Here is a 9,404-nt window from a genome sequence, read left to right on the forward strand (position 1 = left end):
TATATATACACTATGGAGTACTAGAATGCAGTAAAAAAATAAAATGAAATCCTTTTATTTGCAACAAAATGGATGCAACTGGAAACCATTATATTTAGTGAAATAAGGCAGCCTCAAAGAGACAAATACCATGTGTTCTCTCTGATATGTGGTAACTAATAGAGTGTGTGTGTTTTTTATGTGATGATTTTGGACAGCCCTTGTTTTGACTGTTGAGGAAGAGTGTGTTTTTTTTCTTCACGCTATTTTTTTAAATAAAGATTTATTTATTTGAAAGTCACAGTTGCACAGACAGAGGAGAGGCAGAGAGGTCTTCCATGTGCTGGTTCACTCCCCAGTTGGCTGCAATGCCTGGAGCTGTGTCGATCCAAAGCCTGGAGCCAGGAGCTTCTTCCAGAACTCCTATGTGGGTGCAGGGGCCCAAGGACTTGGGCCATCTTCTACTGCTTTCCCAGGTCATAGCAGAGAGCTGGTTCAGAAATGGAGTAGCCAGGACTTGAACTGGCACCCATATGGAATGCTGGCACTGCAGGCAGCGGCTTTACCCACTGTGACACAGCACTAGCCCCTGTTTGAACTCCTTTTTAGTGTAGGTTTAATCTTATGAGTATAAAGTTAATTGAAAATAGTTCTTTGTAAAAAATGAAGAAATGGAATAGGAGAGGAAGGAGGAAGAAGGTTAGGAATGAGGGCAGGAGGGAGGGTGGTGTGGGAAGAATTACTGGCCCATGTTCTTTGTGCTCTTACATTGTATCATATTCAGGAAAACATACTCATGCAAAATATCTAAAAATATTTTTGGTGTTTCAGTGAACTGCAACCTGAGAATATAGAAAAATCTATTTGAAACTTCTAACTTTATGTTGATTGATATTGAAACTGTGCCTCCATCTAACATGTTAATTTAATAATCTGGTCATACTTTGTGTCTGCAGATCATACTGTGCGTTTCTTTCATAATTATTAGGAGAAGGATTACTTACAGAATAATAAAGGATACTCTATTGTAGTGATTTATTTTTGAATTATTCAATTAATATAGAGGCAGATATTTTCATTTAGATTTTGCTTTCTGTTATAGCTCGCAAAAGTAGCAGCATCTTACAAGAGGCATGCAAGAAACACAGGCTATGAAGTTAATTGAAAATAATTCTTGGGGCTGGCACCATGACTCACTTGGTTAATCCTCTGCCTGTGGCGCTGGCACCCCCATATGGGTGCCAGGTTCTAGTCCCAGTTGCTCCTCTTCCAGTCCAGCTCTCTGCTGTGGACTAGAACCTGGTGGCTATATGGGATGCCGGTGCCACAGACAGAGGATTAGCCAAGTGAGCCATGGTGCCGACCCCTAATGAATGTTTTTTTACAGGTGTTGGTATCATTTGAAGACCTAACTGTGGACTTCACCTGGGAGGAGTGGCAAAACTTGAACAGTGCTCAGAGAATCCTGTATAGGGATACAATGCTAGAGATCTACAACAACCTTCAGTCCTTGGGTGAGTAACATCCCTGCTGTGCCCAAGTGAAACATTTTCTAATTTGACTAATCAGTGAACACTTTTGAAGTTTCATGCTGGATGGGTATAGAATTTGAGTCTGTAAAGAATGAGTATCAACTTTCTAGGAAAGGATTCAAATCAGAACCTCCATCATACAGCTGCGAGACCTACCTGCTATCCTTTAAATAATCTAAGTTAGTGATTTGACCAAGTCTTACATTATTTTTCCATTAATAGGGCACTGCATTACCAAACCTCACTTGATCTGCAAGTTGGAGCAAGGAGCAGAACCATGGATGGTGGAAGAAGGCCTACACCAGAGGCTCCCAGGTCAGTCTTCACATAGTGTACAGGGAGGCCTTGACAGAAAGAGTGAAGCAGATGTTGACTGGGTCTCTTCTCACTAACTTTTCCACATCCCAGCCCAGAAGACAGCTGGTTTCATGAATCAGACATAAGTATTCTGTAGTATCCAGGGAAGACTCAGAAGTGTACATTTCTTTCCCTCTCCTACTCTTGGTAACTATGCTGTTTGTTAAAAATTCCAATTTCTTCATGACTCTACTAAGGTTTTTTTCTAGATTTGGACATTGTCTAAATTCTAACTTGTGTTTCTCTACACTTTGATATACTGTTACTGTCATGCAGTTTTTTATGTAGTTATTAATTCCTTTAGAGCTGTTAATTGGACAGCTCATAGGTCCTGGTTTTTTACTAGTTATCTAGATTGTGTCCTCACTCCTGGTTTTGGTCAGGCACAGAGCTTGTTCTTGCACACATTTCAGGAATGAACCATTGATGGGGGTTTTTTGTCTCTCATGTTACTCTTTCTCTTTCTGCATCTCAGATAAGTAAGAAAATGAGCTGCAGCAAACCTTTGAGGAGTGAACCGTGGATGACAGCTCTCCATGCATTTTTTTTCTCTCTCTTTGTCTCTAATTTCCTGTCTCTGACTCTGAAGTTAGTAAACAGATAAATGATAAAATTTGGGAGAAAGCTTCTGTCTTGTGATATCCAGTAATAATTCTTCACTAACACAAGTGGAGATTCTGGGTCCTGAGTTCAAGTCATACCATGCTTTTGTTGAATGGCCCAGTTTTGTTTACTAGTTGAGTTTGAAGTGTGAATTCTCCCTTCTTTCTATGTAATTGAAAAACAAAAAGATAAAGAGAATCAGTATTCTGTGAAACTAGGAGACAACTGATCCTACAATACTTAAAACAAAGGCCTTCAGAAACTCAAATTATCAAGGAGGAGTGTGTATATAGGCAATTGATAGGAGAAAAGCAGGGCTGTTGATCTCAGAATGAGCTAGAGTAAACAATTTAAAACAAGATGAGCAGACACTGCATTACAAAAACAGTACCTTAATCTGGTAGGGAGCTAATACTCAGGAAATGCATTGGGATTTTTCTTTATCTGTTGTGGTTCTGAGAAGCTGAAGATGTCATGTTTCCCTGTGAAAATGGAGAGAGCTGTCATCAGAGTACAGATAAAATCAGATTTTCACTAGGAAAAGAAAACCACAAATGCCATTCAAATGAGATGACTGAACATGAAACAACCATAGGTTCATTTTCTCTTCCTAAATTATGATCTTGCTTAGGATATAAGCACTTGTCCCTCTCCACTACCTGCAAGTAAATGATCCAATAAACTGGTCTATCTTCTAGACTGAAAGATAGCAGGAAAACACAAAATGCTTTTAAAAAATTATTTTATTGGTAAGGTGAAATACAAAGAGAGTGAGAGAGATATCTTCTACCCACTGGTTCACTCACCAAATAGCCACAATGGCCAAGACTGGGCCAGACTGAATCCACAAGACAAGAGATTCATCAGGTACTCCTAAGTGGTTGCAGGGGCCCAAGTACTCAGGCCATCTTTCACTGCTTTCCCAGACCATTAAAAGGGAGCTGGATCAGAAGTGGAGCAGCTAGGACTCAAACCAGTGAACACCTGGGATGTTGTTGCTGCAGGTGGAGGCTTAACTTTCTACACCACAGCACAATCTCTAAACACAAGTTTTATGAGAAAAAAAGGTAAGGAAACAGGACAGGGAAAATCAACTGCTTGAAAGCACTCAGTGTAAAGACAAAGGCCTGGGTCTCTCAAGACCCCATCTGGGTCTCTCAAATGTGTGTAGGATCCAACCACATGAACCATCATATGCCACTTCCCAGTTTACATTCCAGAAAATGGCATATGAAGCAGAGTAGCTGGAGCTCAAAGTGGAATGGGTGCAGGTGTCCGTTATATGAAGCAGACATTATAAGCATGGCTTAACCCACTTTACCACGTAACTCATTTTTTCACATTTAAAATAGTAAAGAGATCATAACTGAACATTGGGAAAACCTATTGGTATGGTTTATTATGTTAATGTATTAAGAGGAAAAGACATTTAATGGTCATAAATATCTTACAAATTATACTAAAGCTAAATGAAACTGAGATATCAAGTCCCTTCATTCCTTTTACATGAGCATTCCAAGAGAAACACTTAGATGTGATTCATGAACAGTTTTTTTGTTTGCTTTTTCATTTCAGCAGCCCAGAAAAGAGATGACCTCAGTGGCCCCAACCAGGAAAGTGAAGACATAAATTTGATTCCAGGTGTAATGACAAATAACAACACATCAGTTCACAAGAGAGTTGAATTAGGAAAAATACCTAATTTAAGTTCAAGCCATATTTCAAAATCAGTTATCAAAAAGAGAATGAAACCTGAGGCATACAGAACATTCCATGATGTGTATCTCCCTAATGACCCTAGTGAGATGCAAACTGGTGAGAAATCTGGTGACAGCAATGTACCTGGGAACTCTTCCCAATGCTGTGAACCTTCTGGTCAACCTCACAAGATTCAGACTGCAGAGCAGCCATTAGAACACAGTGCACAAACAAAAGCCTTAAAAAGGAAGAAAGTAGTGTTTACATTTGAGAGAGAGCATATGGAAGAGACCTATAAGAAGTCAGCTGTCATTGTTGGAAAGATAACTCACATAGGAAAAAAAACTTTCCATAAAAATTCCAACCTCAGTAAGCAGCAAGTGGGTTTGTTAACTCACACAACAGTGAAACTCTGGATCCAGTGAGTATGAGGAAACTGTCAGTAACAAACCAGACATTACAGTGAATCAGAGAACATATACTGGAAAGAAACCTTATGTGTGTAAAGCCTGTGGGAAATCTTTCAGCTGTAAATCTTGCTGCATGATCCATTACAGGACTCACATAGGAGAAAAGCCCTTTGGGTGCAATGAGTGTGGACAAAACATTTACCAGGAGTCAAACCTCACTAGAATGAAAATGGTTGCGAAACCCTATGAGTGTAACACATGTGAAAAAGTGTTTGGCCTGAAATCACACCTCACAGCACATCAGAGGATTCACACCAGGGAGAAACCATTTGAATGTAATGTGTATGGAAAAGCCTTTTATCAAAAGGCATACCTCACTAGACATCAGAGAATTCACACTGGGGAGACACCTTATGAATGTAAGAAGTGTGGAAAAGCTTTTAGTAATCAGTCACTCCTCTGTGCACATCAGAAAATTCATACAGGAGAGAAACCTTACAAATGTAATGAACGTGGAAAAGCCTTCTGCCCGAAGTCACACCTCTTAACACATCAGAAAATTAACACGGGGAGAAACCTTATGAATGTAATGAGTGTGGGAAAGCCTTTGGCCGGAAGTCATATTTCATCTTGCATCAGAGAATTCACACAGGAGAGAAACCTTATAAATGTAGTGAGTGTGGAGAAGCCTTTGGTAATAAATTAATGCTCAGTACACATGAGAGAATTCACACAGGGGTGAAAACTTATGAATGTAATGAATGTGGAAAAACCTTTGGCTGGAAGTCATACTTAATTACACACCAGTGAATTCACACAGGAGAGAAACCTCATAAATGCAATGAGCATGGGAAAGCCTTTTGCCATAAATCAATTCTCCGTACACATCAGAGATATCATAGAGGGGAGAAACGTTATGAATGCAATAAATGTGGAAAAGCCTTTTACCAGAAATCACATCTCCTAAGACATCAGAGAGTTCACCCAGGAGAGAAACCTTAGGAATGTAGTGAGTGTGCAAAAGCCTTTTGCGTCATCTTTCAGTAGGCATGAAAGAATTCACACAGGGGAGAAACCTTATGAATGCAACAAGTGTGGAAAAGCCTTTTGCCAGAAGTCAAACCTCATAACACACCAGAAAATTCATACAGCATAGAAGATCTTATGACTATACTAAATACTGGAAAAGCTTTCTACCAGGGTACCTCTTAACAGAATCCAAGTGGGAATGAAACCATGAATGCATCAATTGTAGAAGATTGTTTTCCAAGAAATCAATGTAATATGTGTGACAAGGCATTTTTCTGGAATTCACACCTCATCACACTTCAAAGAACTAAGAGAAATCTTGTAGATATAATGAATGTAGACAATCCTTTAGCCAGGGGCTGGCATTGTGGTGTAGTGGATGGGGCCACTGCCATATATGGGTGCTGGTTCAAGTCCTGGCTGCTCCACGTCCAATCCAGCTCTCTGCTATGGCCTGGGTAAGCAGTAGATGGCCCAAATTCTTGGGCCATTGCACCCATCTGGGAGACCTGGAAGAAGCTTCTGGCTCTTGCTTCAATCGGCTGAGCTCCAGCTGTTTCAGCCAATTGGGGAATGAACCAGTGGATGGAAGGCCTCTCCCTCTCCCTCTCCCTCTCTCTCTCTGCCTCTCCTATCTCTGTATGGCTCTTTGAAATAAATGTTGAAATCTTTAAACAGAAATCAATTCTCCTTAATATCAGATAATTCACAAAGCAGAGAAATTCTGTGAAGTTAATGAAAGTGGTAAAGCATATCCTGGAATTGAATCCTACATAGGCTTAGATTTCACAAAGCAGGGAAACCTTTTGAATATAGTATTTAAGAAATCTTTTAAGTAGATGAAAAGGACATCAGAAGGCTTCCACAAAGGAAAAGAAAGCCCTAGCATTATATTGAATATGAGAAATCTCTTTGCCAAAGTCAGTAGTTAGCTTAGACCAAGAGACTTTAGAAATGAGGAAGTGAACATACCTCAGAAAACATTCTGCCATAAGTCATTTCTCCTTATCAGAGAACATATACATAGTAAAAGTCCTAGGACAAATAGAAGTGGGAAAACCACTACTATACAGTAAACTTCAATAAAATTACAGAATGTACTGCAAATGTAACTTGGGGCAAGCATTATGACACAGCAGGGTAAGTCATTACTTGTAATGCCACCATCTTTTACAACCAACTCTAGTCTCAGATGCTCCATGTCAGACCCAAGCCACTATTAATGCCACTGGGAAGTTGGTAGATGACCCAACTGGGGCACTGCACCCATGTGTGAGACTTGGAGAGAGTTGCAGGCTCCTGGCTTTGTTCTGCCCTAGTCTTGGCCATTCTGCCCATTTGGGGGATAAACCACTCTGTAGAAGATCTCTTTCCCTTTTGGAACTCCACTTAAAAGTCTTCAACAAATATAATTTGTGTGGAGAAACCCTTTACTGGAATCACACCTTAGTAGATAATAGGCAGTTAACATGATGGAGTAATACTGTGTGACAAAGAACTGCTAAGAGTTCTTCAAGACTACTTTTTTTTCTCTTTTTGCATAAGAATTCTGCATTGTTTTGTTTCCACTTATTGAGCGGGGCCAAGTAAATGAATTGTGGTTCCATATATAAGATTTGTTAAATACTCAGTCTATAACACTTACTTGAAATACCATCTTCACAATTACAAATTATTTGGTGTAGTGGTTTTTTTATCTACCCATGATTCCGTTCCAGTTTAGCACAAATGAATGGTGTGATCACAAATATGTCACTTGAAATCATGGGGCAGTCTTAATCCTGTCCCCTTCCCCCAGTGCTGTGTTATGAGTGTTTTTCCTAGGGTATAGAATGAATCTCTGACCTAGATGTATTTGTGTGTGTGTGTAGATTTGCCTACTAGAATCCTATTTCCATATTCAGGTGTTGTATCACATACCACCCATAAAATAAAAAAGATAACATTATGTCTTATAAATTGCAGCTCATTTTTCTCTGATGTTGCCCACATCTTTAAGTGCGTACTATCCCTTTAAATGTTTCTCAAAGATGGGGACTCTATTAAGAAATTTAAGGTATATGAATTTCATGTATTTCATCAATATGAATTTTGGAACATAGGCTTTTCACCCTATCTGCCCTTTTTCCCACAGTCTCTTTTTCCTCCTCCTCCTCCTATTCCCTGTCTTAATTTTTACAGATTTTTTTTCCAGTTTACTTTATACTCATAAGATTAACTCTACACCAAGTAAAGAGTTCAACAAATAATACAAAGAAAAGAAACTGCCTCAACAGTAGAGGCAAGGGCTGCAAATGATCTAATCTGAAAATGCCAATTTCACTCTAAAACAATACATTTTAGGTACTCTATTAGTTACCACCAATCAGGGAAAAATTATGGTTTCACAAAATCAAGAACTTGTACTGAAATATATTCAGAGTGTCCCTTGCAACGGAGAAACAGGGCATGTATACTATCCCTCTCTTCAATGTCACCTGCAAATTATTTAAAATTTGTGTTTATTCCCTTCCTGATTTATAAATTCTCTCTGGCATCTCAGGACATACACGATGGACTTTTTACCCGGGTTGCATGGTCTTTCTTTGGTGCCTGCGCTGAAAATGTGATGAATGATCTAGCTGCATTTGCTTCTTTTCTATTTTCCATCAAGAGGACAGGATTGTCATCCCTTCCACCTCCACTGCAACCCACTGGGGACAGCTCATTGACAGTAGTCAACTTCCAAGTGTTATAAGATTCCAACCTCAAATACCAAGATAAAATTTAAAGACAGGCCGGCGCCGCGGCTCACTAGGCTAATCCGCCTAGCGGCGCCAGCACCCCAGGTTCTAGTCCCGGTCAGGGCACCGGATTCTGTCCCGGTTGCCCCTCTTCCAGGCCAGCCCTCTGCTGTGGCCAGGGAGTGCAGTGGAGGATGGCCCAAGTGCTTGGGCCCTGCACCCCATGGGAGACCAGGAAAAGCACCTGGCTCCTGGCTCCTGCCATCGGATCAGTGCGGTGTGCCGGTCGCAGCACACCGGCCACGGTGGCCATTGGAGGGTGAACCAATGGCAAAGGAAGACCTTTCTCTCTGTCTCTCTCTCTCACTGTCCACTCTGCCTGTCAAAAATAAAAATTAAAAAAAAATAAAAAAAATTTAAAGACAGATAAGTGTTTAATTTATTGAAAATAACCCAAATAAAAGTGAGATAGCCATTGTTAAGGTCCAACAAGATTCTTCAGGCAATCAGGTGGAGGGCAAGACTTCAAAGGGGACTAGCAGTGGACAGAACAGAAGACGTTCATTGTGTATAGCTGTGGCCATGCTCACAGGGTGTGATGGTACTGCATAGCTTCTTAGGTCTTGGTTCCATATTAGGCAAGTCTCAGGAATGATTGCAGTTGGATAAAGGGTATGACTGGAAATGATTTTACTGTATAGATGCAGTTTGGATTATGTGTGAGGGCACAAGCCAGCCTTCACACATTCTATCCAAATTTTGAGTGTGGTCTGTGATCTGATGCAGACAGTTTCAGCTCCCGGATGTCTGGGCAGCCAGGTTGTGCAAGGAATAGTGGATGGTGTGGGTAGGAGCTCATTTATTTGCTCCATTGTGTTTACTGCCTATCAAAGGGGACTGATATTCAGGTTTATTGTACCCCTTACCCATCATGCATACAAGATATGTCTGGAAGTCAGAGACTTTGTTCCTCTGGTGATTTGCTTCCCAGGTACCCACAACAGATGACCCTGGGACAGGCATACCTGGAAGTCATGAACTCAGTCCATATGGATGGAAGGAACCAAAGTACT

At 40.4% G+C, this 9,404-nt stretch overlaps 1 pseudogene; it reads left to right on the plus strand.

Moving 5' to 3' along the window:
- The first annotated feature begins 1,348 nt into the window (after positions 1-1,348).
- LOC138848880 (zinc finger protein 717-like) lies at positions 1,349-6,262 on the plus strand (annotated as a pseudogene).
- The last annotated feature ends 3,142 nt before the right edge of the window (positions 6,263-9,404 follow it).

The sequence above is a fragment of the Oryctolagus cuniculus genome, chromosome 3, assembly GCF_964237555.1.
Source record: "Oryctolagus cuniculus chromosome 3, mOryCun1.1, whole genome shotgun sequence".
Taxonomy (NCBI): domain Eukaryota; kingdom Metazoa; phylum Chordata; class Mammalia; order Lagomorpha; family Leporidae; genus Oryctolagus; species Oryctolagus cuniculus.